The sequence below is a fragment of the Cygnus olor genome, chromosome 4 (genome assembly GCF_009769625.2).
Source record: "Cygnus olor isolate bCygOlo1 chromosome 4, bCygOlo1.pri.v2, whole genome shotgun sequence".
NCBI lineage: Eukaryota > Metazoa > Chordata > Aves > Anseriformes > Anatidae > Cygnus > Cygnus olor.
The window spans coordinates 43,810,598-43,829,923 of NC_049172.1; the positions used below are offsets into that span (position 1 = coordinate 43,810,598).

A 19,326-nucleotide genomic window follows, 5' to 3' on the forward strand; every position below is an offset into this window, starting at 1 on the left:
GCCTCTATTAATCTGATGATCACCAACCTGAAACATGATCTTGGAGTTACAGTGCCATGCAAAGGTCAGTTCTGTGTGCAGCTGATGTCAAAAGAGCAAATCTGACATCATAAAATGAAGTCATACAGAACAAACCAGAAAATACTATCAAGCCACTGCATTAATAAATAAAGATCAGCTCCAGTCCCCTCATCTCCAAAGAGGAATAGCAGAACTTCAAAGGGCTCCCAAGAAAGGCAACGAGAACAACCAAATTTCTGTTCTGTTGTACAACAAGTAAGAAGGGCACGAGATAGTCTAGAAAGGAGATAATTCTTGTACGCAAAGTTCTACAAAATTCTGTGTGTCTCAGTACAGACAAGACGACTCCCTGCCTCTTCTACTATGAAAACTTAAAGGCAGTGGCATCGAACAAACTTAGCAGAACCAGGATCAAAACACAAGCAAAGCCACGCTAGGTAGACTCCGCCAGTGGGGAACTTGCCAACCATTTATGCCGTAGATGCTAAGAGTTTGCTTGGCAGGGCCTGGATATCCACTGTGGGTTAGGAAATACAAAGGAACTGCTTCTGAGTAATTCCTCTGAGCTGAAGATAGCTGGTACTCGGGAAGATTCTGAGGAGTATCATATGCCCCAGGAGTCTGACCATGGCCACTCCTGCAGAAAGAGTAATGAATTAAATTGATACCACCTGATGAAACATGGCTCCAGAATTTAAGGAAACTAAACTTCTTCTTGTCATGGTGTTCCTATTTAGAGTACTTCAGAACAAATCCTTTGTATCTTCAAAACAACTTCTTTAAATTCAACAGGGTCTGTGCAGACAGAAGGACTGGCTAACATGGACAGAACAATACGAGCACAGTCTCTGATCAAACATTCCTCCTGTGCTTACGCTTGCAACACTCAAGCAGGAACTCGCATCCTCTAGGAAGTACTAGAATACTGCAGTGGCTGTGGCTGCAACTGTAGACAGAACAATTTAGTGTGGGTAAGCCCCTGATCCTCTCCAGTAAATCCCATGTAACTAATCCAAACCAAGTGGGAAAAGTGGGCAAAAAGAAAACAGAATCAAAAAACTGAACTTTAAAAGAACAGATACATTATTATAAAAATGCCTATAAACAATGCTGAGCCTTGGTTACTGCTCACCAACACCAAGATTGTGGCTCAATAGCTTTTGTCCCTATCTAGTGATGAATCTAGGCCATCTGCTTAGCATGTGCATTGTCACAGCATCCAGTAAGGTAAAACAATATTCTTCGTTTGTGGTTTGTTAACATCCTGTTCTGTTATAATCTGACACTGGCCTTTTGACCTAGCAGGAAAATTTTAACTTTCATTTCACCATATATTTCTTAAATCCAGAGACTGAGAACAGTTATCTACAACTCTGGTGTGTGTCCCCTTGGAAGGATTTTGTGTTTTACCTGTGTATACCTGCCTCCCTCCCACTGTAAAACAGTAACACTGAAAAACAGAAATCTCCCTTCAGTTGTTTTGTGTTTTTTTTTTTTCAAAAGCTAGAATGAGAAGAGAAAAATGAAAGGATTTCTGATTGCACCAGTATTCCTGAATAGACAACTGCAGAACTGAAACATATAGCCAGCCCTTGTTAAAGCCTGTTTATAAAACCTGAGCACTAGAAATGCAGAGAGGAATCACCCTGTGGCTGACTGCAAATTGACAAAGACCTGACACTGAAAACTTCATACTAAGTCCCCTATAGCACAGTGTATCCCCACTTGGATAAATACTAACTACAGAAGTAAAGCAAGTATTGTATTATCAGTGCCAGGGGGTTGAAAAGTAACTTATGCCTCCTCCTTTTTGTTGCGTAGTGCTATCATTAAGTGACAATGCAACATGGGGCACACACCCACTCTGTCAGAGAAGGGCCTACACAGACCACCTAGACCTCTTCAAGGGACCACTACAGCAGTTAAAAGACACAGTAAAAAAAAAACAGAAGCTTTAAAATCAACAAGATGATCTTCTGTGAATTTCCCAGTTTTTTTTGTTTTTTTTTTTTTTAAACTTATGCAAACAAAGGCTGAGAAGCCACACAGAGAGCAGCACTAGCCAAATCAATAGTATCAGACAATTGTATTTCCTCCTTTTAGATTGCTCGCACGGCTAAAAAGCTATTATGATTGTGAATCCACCTGTAAAAGCCAGCTGCTGCTTACACGTTGGGAGTTTGAAACTGGAAGCTTCCCATTGCAGTCCTTGTCCATACTGCTAATATCTAGCCTGCCTTTCCCTGTTGCTATAAAACCAGGCTCAACTCCATCCCCTCTACCATAGCCAAGCTCACCACCACCCACGCAAATCCACAATCTGGGCAAAGACACACTGTCTGCAGCTCACGCTAATTCCTCCGAGAAAGCACTTTGGACCTCCATCTACCTACCTCAGTACTAGAGCCTTAAGCTGCTAACAAGTTTTCTTCACCTGAGCGGACAGCTTGCTTTCTCACAAAGTAACTAGTCAGAGACTAGCCTTACTTGGGCAAGGCATGAAGTCACCTGCCATTTGTGGTTCCAGGACACAGGGTGGTGGGGAACAACGACACATCCTCTCTTTGATTTACAGATCAGAAAAAATTTCACTTAGCCCATCTGTCCCAACCTGTCTGTTTTTGCACATGCATGATGACAGCAGTCATGGACACCAGATAGTGGCATATAACGTTGAAGAATTATCCTTACAGCCTTTCCTAGCTGGTTATGTTTGTTACCTAACAAGCAGTATTTAAGAACACGGCTTGGAGCTCTACATCACACAACATCTCACCTGAGATAAAATCCAGTAACCGTGTTTTTCAGCATAGCAGCTTAGCATTTCTCTAGAGCACCTCAAAAGTAGTCTGTGGTATCTTCCTGAAGTATTTGAAGGAAAAAATCAAGGTCAGACGTTGCATGGCGACAGCAAATGGCGCAACAGGTTTCCACGTGGGGATGCTTACTGGTGAGAATTTCTTAAATTTTTAACACCACTCACCAAGCAAGGGTCCAGTGAGATACCACAGATTGATTCTTCCCTGAAAACATTGAAGTATTTACCTGCTTTTGAAAGGAAAGTATTGAAGAAAGCACTCATCTCTCGCTCTGAAGTGTCCTTAGCCCTTAAATGGCCTCCCCTGATCCCCAATGAAAACAAGTACAGTTCCAATGAGCTATCTGGAGTGTCTGACAGATCTCTCTTTCTTTCCAGCCATAACAAAGAACCTCTTTGTCTTAAGCCCACCAGGGCTAATATATTGGTTTCCAAACAGCTAAGTGTCACCAATGCTTACTCCTAAAGGTAACTTACACTTAGAACATCACCTTAGCATTTAAGGGTTGGTTTATATCAGGAGCGCAACATCTTTAGAAAAGATCTCCACAACAAAACAGAGGATTCATGTCACTTTCACTCTGCAGTTCCTTCCTATCGCGCTGCACCAGTAATAGTTAACCCACAGTGACACCACTCAAGAACAATGCTCTGATTTAATTTCCTTTCTTCAGAATACCTCCCATTTTGCTTTCCTTTGTTTTAAACAGAGAAATACACAACATCTATGCCCAGAACACACATTTCTTGCTGGAAACCATAAAGAACAGGAACCTGAAGGACCTACTCAGCTTCCCACCCATATGCCAACAAAATCAATGGGCCAAACTCACAGAGCTGTGTCTCACCAGCAGTGCGCTTGTATCAGTCTCTACAAATTTTCACCTACAAGGACGTGTGAAACAAAACTAGCAGAGGTTAACACTTGTATTGTTTTGTGGGTGTATCAGGAACACTTTTTGCAGATTTCTGTGTGTACATCTAACTAAATGACAATTGGTAAATAAGTTTTGATATCGGCAACACTTAGTGTGGAGACAGCTCTTACAAAATCCATTTGGATCCAAAAGGAGAAAACAAACAGGACTGATCATTCTTGTAAATGTATGCAAGGCCTCCTGAAGACAGGTTATACCTACACAAAAAGAACCCACTGAAGTTCACCCAGAAATCCTGCAAAAGTTAAATTATTTCCTGTGTAAATACAGCACACCATCTTATTCTGTATTAGGTCCAGTCCTAATCTTTGCCTTTATTAATCAACCCTACTTAGACTAATTCATTTTCTCACTCAGTCTTGCAATTACCCTGAATTTTACCATAAAATGGAAATACAATGGAAATACTGACTCTGAAGCTCATAATCTTAATAAGTTTACTTTCTGAAAAGGAGATTTTTCCCCTGTCACTATTCTTCATATTGTGATGTCCTAACTGCATTATATTTACAGTGGCCAACAATTAAACGAGAAAAGTTATGAATGGACAACAACTACATCATACCATTATCTGGCTTTTTAGTTATTTCACATTCTTGTTCCAAAAGTTTGTAGAGCAATTCTTACACCAACAATTCTGTGTGCCACATACATATTTTAGCATGTTGGCTTGAAAGTCACCACCCTCATGTGACCAAAAAAATGCTGATTTATAAGAGGTCCATAAAGATCTGTTGGCCGTAATACATGCATGTGGAACCCATTGGTTGGATCGTTAGTAGGTACCATCAACTGTTCACATAAAAAAGCCAACGTAAAGCCCCATAGCATGACACTTGTAACTGGCTACTGCTTAGGCTTCAAATGATTGACCACACTTTGAACCTGATGGTCCAGCCAGTTTTTCCATCCACTCTCCAACCCACATCTCCACAATCTCACAAGGCTATCAACAGCAACTGTACTTTCTAAAGTTGAAATAAGCAACATTCACCGCTCTTCCTTCACACACAATCAGTCAGTTCATTACAGAATGCAGTCAAACTTTGGCAAATCTGTGCTGGTGCAGTCACCTTCTTCTCCTTCAGTTCTCCAAAGCCTTGCTCTGTAACTTCCCCAGGGACAGTGGTGACGCTGAACAGCCTCTACTTCTTCAGATTCTTCCCCTCACCCTTTGCTTTTTGTTGTTGCTCTTGCTTTTTACTAGCCAATGGATATCCACAATCACCATTGTCTTTGGCTGTCTGTATTTCATATACCAATAGAAATGAATAATCAGAACACACTGCTACCAACAGGAAATCTGGTAATGGTGAGTTATGTCAAATACCCTGCATTTGGCAAAATTTGCTTCAGCAAGTTCAGTTAGAGATGGTCCTCAACATTTCAAGAGGAGCTTTCTCTCAAGGAACCCCATCATCAGCATTCAAGAGGTATACGGTGCAGAAATAATGACTTGCGCAGAAAAAAAATGGACTGAGAAGACATGCATGGTAAGACACCACTTCTCTAAAATGACAGTCAGGCCACGCAGATCTCTCTACGCTGTTCGGGAGCACGCACTTAGCCAATGCTAATAGTGGTGATGGTGAGCACTAAGGCTCCCTTAAGTCCTTCACCTCAAAAACTTTAACTAAATCCACACCTATCAGGCAAATACAAACAAGACAAGACTTAGGAGGATAGAAACTTGTGTCAGATAGTTTCTAATGAAAGGTTTAAATTTACTTTCCCCAAGGAAAGACTAATCTATAATTACAGAATCACAGAATTGTAGGGTTTGGAAGGGACCTCAAGAGACCATTGAGTCCAACCCCCCTGCCAAAGCAGGTTCCCTAGAGCAGGTTGCCCAGGTAGGCGTCCAGACGGGCCTTGAATATCTCCAGAGAAGGAGACTCCACAACCTCCCTGGGCAGCCTGTTCCAGTGCTCCGTCACCCTCACCGTGAAGAAGTTCTTTTGCATGTTGGTGCAGAACTTCCTGTGATCCATCTTGTGGCCATTGCCCCTTGTCCTGTCCCCACAGACCACTGAAAAGAGGCTGGCCAAATCCCTCCGTCTCCCACACTTAAGATACTTGTAAACATTAATAAGATCCCCCCTCAGTCTTCTCAAGGCTGAACAGACCCAGGTCTCTCGGTCTTTCCTCATAGTGGAGATGCTCCAGGCCCCGTATCATCTTTGTGTCCCTCTGAATTATTAGAACAGTTTTTATTTTTTTAAAAGTGGTCCATACTGATGTTGGTCCTTTCAATGAAAAATGACTTCAAGAACAGGCTTTGTGAAGAGATTCCCAGTTTTCAAGTATTTTCAGATCCATTTACTTAAGTTTGCAAAGCCAAAAGCTTCGTTGTTAAAACTGATATTCTTGAGGGAAAAAAAAAATGATTTCCCCTTTTACTGGAAGGAATTCCTTGATTTGTTTTTTCTGGTTTGCACTTTTCTGAAACAGTGGGTACTTGCCTTAATGAGGGATGCTATTCATCTAGCTAAAACCACTATTCTTCTAATCCAATATGGCAGCTTCTTGCTTCTTATTTTACCCCTTGCTTCACGTGTCCCTGTCACACAAGCCATCCAAAAGATACTTTCCTGCACCCTCTACATACCAGCGAAGACGTTATCACATGCATTGGTGAATCAGCAAATTAACGCTATAATCCTATGAGAATCAAGCAATACATTAAATTCATTTAAGGATTTCTCCTGCCTTTTCTTATCTTTCCTTATAAACACAATCATCAACTCACTCCTGTAAATACTAATACGTTATGGAATTCCTTGCATTTATCTGAAAAGTGTTCTACTTGCAGTATCTACTAAAAACGTGCTGCAAAAGAGATGCAGATTCCTGACTGTAACTGATATTGCCATGGTTGTTCTTGCTCAACAGGAGATACAGCAGCCGACTCTTTAATACAGATTTTGAGTTTTAGGATCATGGGGACTTTGGAAGCAAGTGCTCCATCCTACAGGGCATACTAAACCCTCACACTTCAGTGCTATTAATTTTTTTTTTAAAGCTTCTGTTCTTTCGTTATTGATGTAGCTCCTTCTATAGAATCAATTCTCTATTTCTTCAAGGCAGGTGGGGTCATGAGGCTCTGCTATGGCTTGAGTGAAGAGAAAAACTGAGGAAAGGCTGAAGAAGGAAAGAAAGGGCTATCTCCTTTCGATGGCTTAAAATCAAATGAAGAACAACTGCTACTCATCCCTTTATTCGAATCTTTACTTTGACATGTTTACATGCATATCCCTACTGAACAGAATACTAAAGGGGTTATTGCTTAGAACTGTGAGATCTGTAGACAGAGTATGATCTCTACTATTCCAAATTCTATAAAAGGGGAATAGAAAACATGAAGAGAGAGTTAAATCAACAGCCTGTGGTCACAAGTTGATGGTTAACACCTTCATAAGAGATATGAACTCTGCTGTGGTTCCTAGAACTCTTATTGACAGTAATACTGTAAAAGCATGCCACTGCAGTAGGAGTCTGAAAAACTCCTGCACACGAACTAAAATATACCAAACAAGCCAAACACAATTACTCTAGCTGAATACCACTTTGTTCTGGTGATGGAGAAAGGAGGCAAGCACCTTGATGAACAAGATGTCTAATACCTCAATGAAACCACAACTTCTCTCCAGAATTCACCAGTCATCAGGTTTGTAAGGAAAAAATATGAAAAAAATGCAAGCTTTCAGTTCAGAAAGACACGCAAAAAAAAAAAAAGTGCGCCAAAACTGAGAAGAGTCAGATCCTATGTAAAATCTTTTCCAGTCTTTGAAGTTGTGCAGGTAAGGGGTTTAGTCAGTGTGATCATTATTTCATTTACTTTAACTTCTAAAAGAGAAATGAGTCTTTATTCTTTATGTTAGGCACAAGTACTACAAAAAGTATAAAAAATCCACTACAACAGCAAGACATAAACATTCTTCTTTCCCAGCTCCCTCAATCCACAACTATGCTTCCCTTTAACATATTTGCATTACTGCTAATTCATCTTTTTGAACATTTAGGTAAGGCTTTTGACATGTTTTTTGAAGCTTTTTCATTATTATTTTACAGTGTTTTTAAATGTCATACCATAATGTTGTTTCAGTGTTTCAATATTTTATTTAGAAAGAAAATGAGATATAAATCAACTAACCTTTCATAACTGGGCATTAAAAACAAAACAAAAGAAACGCGCTCTGACATGGTCACTGGTATCTGCCCCTGCTACTTCTTTTTAAGACAGGATTTTGAAGTCCAGCAGTGTCAGCACTACTGTATCTTGTATGATTCCAAGGCAATTTCCTGTTAAAATACAATCAACCCTGTAATGAAGCAGAGAGGGCTGTATAAATCACTATACCTCTGAATAAAACCCCAGGTAACTCCTTGCCCAGGAGAATGTAAGAGCTCAGATGGAATGGAATTACTGAAATCGGACCAATGCAGGAAGTCCAACACCATCCAGAGAGGAAAATCAAGTGTATTTAAAAGTTTCGGGACAGCATCATATTCTTATCTAAAACAGCTATCCGTTTTTTGACAGTATATGAGCCACTAGCATACACTGACCTACTGGTCTGTAATAATCTGGAAGCTAGCACTGAAGTGAAAAATACGGAAGCAAGACAAACCTCATTTAAAAAGGCATACAGAGAGTAGAAACAAGGACAGATAGCCTGGGCTGGTACAGAGACATTGCCTGAGCAGCCAGGGATAACGTTAGGAAAGCCAAAGCCTGTTCAGAATTAAATTTAGCCAGGGACATCCAGGGCATTAGGAAAGGGTTCTACAGGCACATCAGCGATAAAAGGAAGACTAGGGCAAGAACCTGGGGGGTTGGTGGATGAGAAGCCAAACATGAGACAGCAATGTGCACTTGCAGCCCAGAAAGCCAGCCATATCCTGGGCTGCATCAAAAGCAGAGAGGCCAGCAGGGTGAAGGAGGTGACTGTCCCCCCTCTGCTCTGCTCTCGTGAGACCCCACCTCAAGTCCTGCACCCAGCTCTGGGGCCCCCAGCACAAGGACAGGGACCTGTTGCAGGGAGTCCAGGGGAGGACCCTGAAGATGATCGAAAAGCTGGAGCACCTCTCCTACGAAGACAGGTTGCAAGAGCTCAGCATGTTCAGCCTGTAGAAGAGAAGGCTCTGGGGAGACCTTATAGAGACCTTCCTGTACCTAAAGGGGTCCTACAGGAAAGCTGGGGAGGGACTCTTGTCAGGTAGCATAGGGATAGGACAAGAAGTAATGGCTTTAAACTGTAAGAAGGTAGGTTTAGATTTGATATAAGGAGAAAATTCCTCACTCAGAGGGCGGCAAGGCACTGGCACAGGCTGCCCAGGGAAGCTGTGGATGCCCCATCCCTGGAGATGTTCAAGGCCAGGCTGGATGGGGCTTTGGGCAACCTGGTCTGGTGGGAGGTGTCCCTGCCCATGGCAGGGGGGTTGGAATTAGATGGGTCTTTGAGGTCCCTCCCAACCCAAGCCATTCTATTATTCTATGATAAAAACAAAAAGCTGTTTTGGACACAGATCTATTCAAAAGTAATAGTATGACTGAGAATTATTGGGAGGCTCAAACCGTCATGTCAGCATCTCAGTGACACACAGAAGACCACAGCTGACTTACAACCTTGGGGAGTACCACGGCCACAAACATTCTGCCATTGTCCCTGGGGATTCCTTATGACTACCTGTGGTCAGATTTGGTTGTCTTGCACGTATACACTGAAGACAGAACAGTCTCTAGGAGTGATCTAACTACTTTGGGAAACACTTAGCTAGCACATTGAAGATTAAAACTTCTAAACAGGACAGATTCCCAAAACTTAAGGAATAACGCAAACACGAAGTCGTGTGTTAACATTAACTGAGTGTGTGCTGTTTCTGGAGGTTACCCATATAATCTACATTATTTCCCCCTCACAGAGGGCATCTGATAAAAACGGTCAAAACAAGATCCGTTACTTTCTCCTTCTGGACCACAAAGCCTACAGCAAAAGGTTAAGGGAAAATTAATCACTCAACCAAAGTGAAAATTCCTGTGTGGGGGCAATTTATTGAATACTGCATATTCAGATCTTTTCTTCTTTTTTAAGTTCTCCATGACTTGCAGAAGAGAACAGTAGAACGCTGGGAAAACACAGCAATAACCTAAGGCTGGTTGGGCTGTGATTTCAGCACCGATGCAAAACCAAATACCCCAGCACAAAGGAAGTGCTTGGAGCAACCTCCAACCTAAACTACAGTAAAAGCTACTCCAGAGATGCTTCAGATTCAGAATCTCAAATTCAGCTGTTCCAAGTGTATTTCCATGGAATACTTTATAAAGAAGAGGAAAAATCTCTATAATTTTATAGAACTGACAGAGCAAAGACTGAATAGCATAGAAAACAGCGAGCAGCAATTGTAATTTAATTACAAACAACAATTTGTTTTGTGCCCAGTACTGAAGTATTTCTTAACGCTTCAGACTGTCAAAACACATCAACTTAAAACAAACAACTAAAACCCTTCAATAAAATGACCTAACTTTACAAGCACTCTGGTGGAAAGTTCACAACCTATTGCTCAGCAGCTGAGCTCTGCAGCCGTAACTCCTGTTTGAAATCAGTTGCTATCAGGAATAAATACAAGAGACAAAAGATAAAGTGCCAGGAAAGGTTGCAAACTGCATGTCTACTATATATTGCAAGCTTCAATAGCTACTAAGACTTCTGTATGACTGCATGCATTAAATGCTTGTACTTATTTCAAAACCAGGAAATGAAGAGTTCTCCAGGAGCTGGGATCATACTGCTGATTAACGCCAGGTTAATGGTTTGTGGACAGTTACACAGACACTAAGAAAAAAAGTTACAGTAATGTACTGTATCTAACCCAAGCAAAAGCATATTCTAACCGACGCTGGACAGAACTGCCTTCCTCCCCACCACACACATTATATGGTCAGAACCTACAGAATCGGTTTCCACATACAGTTTTATATGCAACAGATGATGAAGCAGTCACCCACCGAGACCTCCTCACGCTGAACGTTACAAAGCAGACCCACAGTAGTGTACAAAACCCGAGTTTATCGCATGTGGCTTCAGCAGCAAAACGCACGAAGCAGAAGCAATGTGTTTCACATAACATTAGAGACTTCTGGGCAGCAGGGGGAGTATTTGGCTCAGAACTACACTCAGTGAAGAAAACGATCAATTTTAAACATTGCTCACAGCATTCCCAAGATTATCAGGCAACAGTGCTTTGAATCAGGAAAGAAAAACAATTCAGCAGTATTGTGCAAGAGTCCAATGTCAAATGACTGCTGACTCTCAACTTCAGTACTGCAGTACACACCATGAAATGCAGTGGTTTGGCTATCATGAAGAAAACTGGCAAATATTTTTAAAAGCAGTGCATTTTCATTTTAACCTAGAGAGAGGGGAAAAGTACACACAAGGAAAAACAAAGAGCATTAAGATATACAGAAGCAGACGACTTGGTTTAACGTCCCAAAACAAAGAATCCTGCTGGAGGTTTTTTTCATACACATTTTATAGTGGATCGTATGAAGACTGACCTATGCATCTCAGCTTACGTTAACTGTCTTTGCAAAAGATGACAGGTAAAACCACCTTCAAACAGGAAGCCAACTTTCTTCCTGTTGTTTAATCAACAATTACTAAAATGAGACTGTTTCTCTCTTCTGCACTTCAACAATGCCCCAGGATTTGTGGAAGGCCAAATATATACAGATAAACAAAGTGGTTAAATGTTTAGAACATTTTGTGTGCCAGTAGCGTACTCTATGGCTTATTCTATGGGGGAGTGGGACAGCGCATGAGGGAAAAAGTGTTTCATGCAGAAAGCACAAAGAGACTGCCAAAAGTAAGTGTGGGCTTCTCTTTCCCCAGTGAATGTAGGTAAAATCCCTCTTGCTTTAAAAAAATTCCAAAGTGTCATCAGGGGAGGAAAAACAAAAGTAATGATTCTTGCCATACAGGTAAAGCACATGAAAAAATGTGTAATAAAACCTCTTTTACATGACGCCCCCATCTTTTTCCCTCCAGAAAGAAGAGTATAAATACACTAAACAGCTTAATGACAACTTACCAGCTCTCGTTATATATCACAACTGAAATACTAGCATACAGACAACCAGAACACTGACAAGATGTGCAAAGCACTGATCTTCAGCTGCCTTTCGGTAGTAATGCTTATGACTACAGCTTATGGAGCACCTCTATCAGAGAAAAATGACACACTTACAACTTTAATAAAAGATTTAGAAAACCTGGGAACAAGCATGAAGGTAAGTGGATGGTTTTCCTGTATTAATTCTTTACTATTTGTCTCTTCTACTTATTTTGTCTATGAACTTTGTTCACAAAAATTAACTTTTTTTCCCTCTTCTCTACAGAAGATTAATCTGGAGCTCTACACACCAAATGAGAAACAGGTGAGTTCAAGCTTTCTGTCTTCAGAAGGACTGCTAAGATATGGCTATTTTAAAGTTATGTGTTATTGAATTAGACCAAAATAATTCACTTATCAGAAGGTCCAATACAAAAGACAAATCTGAGCTGTCTGAACTTAGTGTGAGGATAGCATAGTTTCCTAAAAGACATTTCTGCTTTTGATTTGTATTCCCAAACATTAACAGACTAGTGTACAGTATTACCTTCTTGGTCCGCACAATATGTAACACTAAATTATTTGTGTTACATTCATTTTGCTTAATGCACACTTGAATACACACAAAAAATATTTTATGAATCATTTAAATGTTGTATTATATTTGCAGGAGGCAATATAGTTGTATCAATACTAACCCAAGAACAATTTTGAAAAAGAAGCTAGACTTAGAAATGGTTTTAATAAAATATCTATATGAAATACTCATATTTTATTGAAATGAGATGCAGAGATACTAGTAGGTTCTGTTTAAGAAGATACAAATCTTGTATATCCCATCAATAATGGAACTCAGTTATGCTTTACCTGATTATTTTCAGGAGCAAAACTTAACCAACCCAGCTTAGATATATTTAGCTGTACATTCATGTTTTATGGTATTCGCTTAATACCTAAGACTTAGTTCCACAAGAAAACTCATCGTGGTTGCTTTTTTTTTTCTAAAACATTGTGCATCTGAGTACAACAGCATTCTAAGTACAGCTGGACTACAAGCTATTCACCATCAACAGGCTGCTGATCTGTACTGATTTTCTGATATAGTGTGCAAGTATGTCAGTTAATCCTTATGCAAGTTAACTACTTTGACCCTCCAATTAAACTTTCAATCCAACAGAATTTTCACTTAACAGTAATTTTGTTTGAGTGAAGATTTAAAGCCAGATTCTGCAACCACTTCCTTATCTGAGTCATTTTTCTCATATTCTGGCAAGATCAAGATGTAACTATCTCAGAGCTCCAGTGCTTAAACGCAAATGTATGAGGCTGATTAATAACTTATCAGAGTGCCTGAAATAGCTTTTAAGAGTGATGTGTAAAGATACTTACCCATATTCAAAAGTGAGATTGGATACAACTAGAGAGAGCAACCAGAGTGCATTGACTGAAGATGGCGCTAAAAAGGCTCTTGTAAAACTTGAGAGGTTTTACTATTAATTAACCCTTCTCCTTAAGACGTGATTTCCACACAACTGGGAATAAGTCTCAGTTTAGGAGCTAATATAGCAGCTTCACATTGTCATAAGATACTCCAATGTTCAAAATGTCCCACAAAGATTGTCTACATTTCAAAAGCTACAAGAATATAACACAGAACTAAGGCCAGGTGTAAAATCTTAAAATGTGATTTCGAGGGGAAAAATGAAATATACATCTTCTAAAAAACAGCCTAATTCCTCATACAAGGATAAGAATGTGCAATTAAAAAAACAAAAACGAATTCAGTTGTCCTCAGTAACAATTTTACATATCTATCGATTTTGATGACTGTTTTAGGAGTGCAGCTGGCAAACTCTGCAATGTTACTTGAAAGAAATAGTCACCTTGGAGAGTGAAATTGAAGATGAGGATGAAATTGAAGATGAGAACGTATTTAGTGTTAGGAATATTGAAAAGAATCTCCAAAAACTTACGGTAGGTAACCTTTTTACCTAATTACAAAACAAAAAAAATAAACAAAACCACGTTTTAGTGCTAATGAAAAACAACATTAGAGTCAGCATTTTTATGCCTCGAGGTTTGTGTGTTATGGTTTCTAAAGCATTCAGGATTTTGTACCAAAATATGATAACGTTAGACTATTTGACAACATCTATTGATGTAATAATCCAACACAGTAAAGCAGGTTTGAGCCATAGTAATAATGCAAGTCAACATTTTAAAAAAATAGTAAATTTGTTTTCTTTGCTGAATCGCGTAAGGCACCTCATGCTTACAAAAACTTGTTTTTAGAAGGGTAACAATTATTTACATAAGCCATGGCTTAGAAAACTGTGCCATAAACTTGTGACTCTAAAGGGCCCAATAATAAATGTAAAATAAATGATACAGAAGTACACTTTGATAAACTACATAACTAAACTCCATGGCTAAGAGATCCTTGTATCACTTCAGAACTCCTCCTCAGGCTAGAAATTAAGATTTGCATCTGCTGCAGTATTTATCATAGAAAGTGCATGTGTTTAGCTTGTAATATTTTTACATTTAAAAGAATCTCCCTTATAAGCAGTGTCCTTCATTATACCATCCCTTAACAGCTGCCCACTGGAAAAAAAAAAAAATCTCCTGAAATATTACAGGTTTTCTTTCTTCTTAAAAGAGAAACTTAGCACACAAAAATTGACCTATCGTTGTCAAAACCAGCTGATAACATAGCTATCACCAATCAACAAAAATATCTGTATTGCAGGACCTAATCCCCCCAGGAACGGGATGCAAGATCTGTGAAGCTAATGACAAGAAGGAGTTTCCTGAATTTCACCGAGAGCTGACCAACTTTCTGAGATCTATGCTAAAATAAGCAGATGACCATTTATATTTTTACTGCTATGTTATTTATTTAAGTATTTAATTACAAATAATTTATATATTTTACCCTGGGGCTAACTAACTTGCTGTCCATTTTGGGACCACTGTATGCTCTTAGTGTGGGTGATAACGTGTCTGTTCTAAGATCACATTTGATCCTTTCTGTAAGCCCTACGGGCTCAAAATGTATGTTGGAAAACTAATTGGTTCTCACTTTGTCAGTAAACTTAAAATGACAACTATTTATTGAAAGAATTGTTAAAAGTTACTTGTAGATGGTATTTAATAAATTTCAGTAAATTATAAAAATACATTTAGAGTCTTCTTTGTTAAATGATACTGTCTTTCACTGGTGACTCACTAATCTGCTTTTTCTTAAAAAGATAATTTTTAAAAATAATATTACCAGTATACAAGGGTTCACGTACCATACTCAAAATAGGACACCTGCAGACAATCCAAGGCTTTCCAATTTCTTAAAAGTGATATAAAATACCAGTTTATGCTGGCATATAGCATGAAGAGGTGTAGCATGGAAAAACAGAATAAAAAGTATGAAATTCCTAAAAAAAAAAAAAAAAAGAGAACCTCCAAACTTCTTTGCGACTTGTTCTACTTAGCCACACAGTCTTTCTGCTATATTTTTTGCAGGATACATCTCTCATTGTTGCAAGGAAAATATGTGGTACTCAAAAATCTCCAGACGCAGGGCAACATTACTAAAACAATAAAGCACCTGAAATCACAGCTATACAAGTAACTTAGGCGCCAACATCCCGGAACTCTTACATAGCCAATTCTTTCCAGCAATGACTGACATAACATTCATGATTAATAAGTATAAATCCAAGTGAACATATACTACATCCATTATTCACAAAAATCTTTTTGTGGAACCTCGGAAACGTGCTTACTTGAAATGAAGATGGAGTCAGTCATGTGACACTGTAAGTTTTATGCAGAAGGAGACTAAGAGGAGCATCTTCTACAATCCAAAAACCACCACGACATGCTAACAATGCAAATTGTAATGGATGAAAGTAAGCCGTACTACAACAGTTATCATTTTATCATTTAGTCTTTGATGTGTTTTGCTGGTGGGTGTGGTATGGAGTATTTCGAGTCATACTTAAAAACAGACTAACAATGGAAAAAACAGCAGTTTTCTTGAGTGCTGCAAACAGAAAATAAGCCTTAATGATAGCTTTCTGCCAAAAGTTGGAAAATACTTACAGAGTTGATATCTGTTGCTCTACTTAACTTCTCTTCCCACAGTCAAGTGCTTTGTCCCCACCCACAAGGACTCTGAAAAGCAAAATACTGTCAGTCATCCTAGCCACAAACAGATCAGCTCCACCCTCTTCTCAATCAGATGCTTTCCAAATGACAGCCTGTAATAACAGTAAGACCTAAATACAGCAAGACATAGATCAGAAAATAAGCAAGAAATTTGTAACAAATTCTTTCTCCTTTGTCAACCTTTATAGAATACTAGCTCTTTTTACATGCTTTCTTTTTTACATGATAAAATCTTAAAAGCAGCATGCAAACAAATTTAAAAAAAATCTTTAAAACAAAGTGGGACAATATTAAAAGACACAACAAGCACTGAGCCTATGAGAGAGCAGTAAAGAGAGCCTAGTCTTAAAAACACCTGTAAGAATGTAAGAGTGACCTCCACGATACTACTGATGGACTACTGAATACTACTAACAGTTATAGGGAGCAGAGGCTGGCGCCTCCCTCTGTGCTTCCCCTCCTCAGGAGGTGCAGAGGGCAGGGAGGTTGCATCTCGGCCTCCTCTTCTCCAGGCTGGGCACCCCATGTGTCCTCAGCCTCGCCTGATCTCTTCCCGCTGAGCTGCTTCCCAGCCACTCATCTCCCAGTCTGTACACCAGTGTCTGGCATTACTCAACCCCAGGTGCAGAACCTAGCATTTTCCTTTGTTGAACTTCATGCTGTTGCTAACTGCCCAGTGCTCCCATTTATGTAAATCCCTCTGCAAGGCCTCTCATCCCTCCAGGGAGTCAACAGCACTTCCCAGTTTAGCATCAGCAAACTTGCTGAGGATGCACTCCACTCCTGCACCCAGGTCACTGATAAAAATGTTGACCGGGGCTGTCCCTAAAATCGAGCTCTGGGGAACACCACCAGCGACTGTCCACCAGCCAGATGTAGCCCCATTTAGTACATCCCATTGAACTTTACCATCGAGCCCGTTCATCACCCAGCATAGGGTGAACCTGGTTCTCTCACAATTGGACAATTTGTCCAGAAGGATGCCGTGAGAAAACGGTATCAAAGGCCTTACAGAAATCCCGAATATTATGTCCACCACCTTCCCTTCATCCACCAAGCAGGTGACCTTGTCATAGAAGGGATCACAGAGATCAAGTTACTAACGCAAGACTTTCCCTCCATGAACCCATGTTGACTATGCCTGGTAACTGCTTTCTTCTTTTAAGTGCCTTTTGATACACCTCGTGACAATCTTTGTAACTTTTCTAGGGACTGAGGTTAGATGAACAGATCTGTAGTCTTCTGGGTCTTCTCTCACGCCCTTTCTGTAGATGGGTATAATGTTGGCTTGCAATATAAGCTCTTTGCAAGTCAGTAGTTGAAGGAAGTTTTTTATTTTTTTTTATATATTTATTTTTTTTGTTTGTATTTGTATTTTTTTTTTTTTTTTATATATTTATCTCACGTTAACAAAATGCACGCTGAAAAACTATGTAAACACAATCACGACATCCTGTAGAAAAACTAAGGCAAAAGGTAGTGCAAAAAAAAACCTTAAGAACTAAATGTTACTACTTAGACCTAAATTTCTTTTGCCATACATACACTTTATGATGAAAATACATACTTTCTTTTATGTACGGATCAACCAATGTAAGCAATGCTACGAGAAAAACACTACAGATTTCAAAGACCTAATACAAATACTAGTGTTGGTATGTTTAACGATTAAGTATTTACTTAACTGAAGTTACAAAGGCCTACAAATATGTAGACTATTAACCAGCAATTTCTTGACTAAAGTAGGTTTCCGAGTAAATTTCTGATCAAAACTTAACATTATGATGAAGATTCATACTCAAGTTGCTGTAATTTTGCATTCCATATGAACGAAAATAAGTCTATTTTAATACCTGTAAGTCTTCAGCATCTTGAGAAACCGTACTCTAGACATTCATTTCTAAATTCCATTTCTAAACAGAAAAAGGCAGTGAGAAAGATTACAAGAAAAAAAAATTCTGCGTTGATTTTGTTGCATACAAAACAGCAATTGTTTCTAAGGACTCTTAAAAATTCAGTACTGATATGATGAGATAAGAACAGTTTTTCCTGTGCGTTATCCATGCATATATTAAAATACATAGAACTTAATACTGAGCTAAAAAATAGAACAACAGAAAGCAAGTGTAGCAAACAACAACGCAGCAGAATCTTGCAAAAAACTATTATTTTGGGTCAAAGACATACAGCGGTGGTCACTACATTTCTGCGTGCAAAGAGGTTTAGACTGCCATGACATTACTGTATGATAAGGCTGGGTAACATGGAGTTTAACAGAAAAGGTAAAAGCTTAAGCAAAATAAAAATATACTGCAGGCAAAACGTCAGTTGGGCAAAACTGACAAAGGTTAGTTTATGTTTGTTCACAGAATTTCTAGAAAAAACACACAATGGATTTCTCACTGAAATGCGTATGTTTGCAAACACAACATTTGAATACAACGTTTATGAAGATTTGGCCAATGAATAGATCTAGTTTGTTTTGATGAAACTAGAGGTGTACTTTCCTACCTGTTTTGCAATACTATCACCAAAGTCCATTCAATTGCCCTTTGACCTACTGTTAAAAAGTAAAAAAAAAAAAAAAAAATAATAATCTTATATTCTTATCAATATTTGTAAAATATTGACAAAAATTCTGCGCACAATAAGTAAACTCTCCCATCTATCAAATGTGCAACCAATGGTAGGTAGTATCATATACTTTAGTAGCTGCAGGATCAGCTTCTCTATTTGCCTAATTCCTAAAAGAAATCTCTGAAGAAATAGAGTATTAAACCGAAAGCATCTGAAAACGCATACCAAGGTGAACTTTAATATACATAACTTTTCCTGTAAATTGAAAACAAGCAAACAAAAACAACAACAACAAAAGACCCACCTCAGTGGAATCCCATACAATACAGCTTCTGAAAATAAATAAATAAATAAAGGCTCCCAAGTAGCTATCACATTATATGGGCCCCTCCCAGGGCTGGCCTGGCAGAGCCTCCAACCCTGGTTGCCCAGCCATGAAACCCATCAGGATGAGTCAGTGGGAGCAGCTCTCCTTCTTGGACTAGGAGGGTTCACTGCCTACGGCTGTGGGACACATTATGGGATGAAGGGCATGAGCATTTGGGGATTGCACAGGACTTACTATGGGATGTTTTGGGGAAAGAACCAAAGGCAGGAAAACTGAGGTGTTTAGGTGATCTGGGGAAGAACAAGCGTGCAAAAATAAAAGGGTAAGGAGATAAAAAGGGCCACTCACATATAACAGTA

At 39.2% G+C, this 19,326-nt stretch overlaps 1 long non-coding RNA gene across 1 annotated transcript in view; it reads right to left on the reverse strand.

The window, feature by feature from the left end:
- Positions 1-16,178, reverse strand: part of LOC121069875 — an 86,516-nt gene extending 70,338 nt beyond the window's left edge. The window contains exon 1 of the long non-coding RNA XR_005819703.1: positions 15,997-16,178. This is a non-coding gene — a long non-coding RNA (uncharacterized LOC121069875). The remainder of the gene's footprint in view (positions 1-15,996) is intronic.
- Between the last annotated feature and the right edge of the window lie 3,148 nt (positions 16,179-19,326).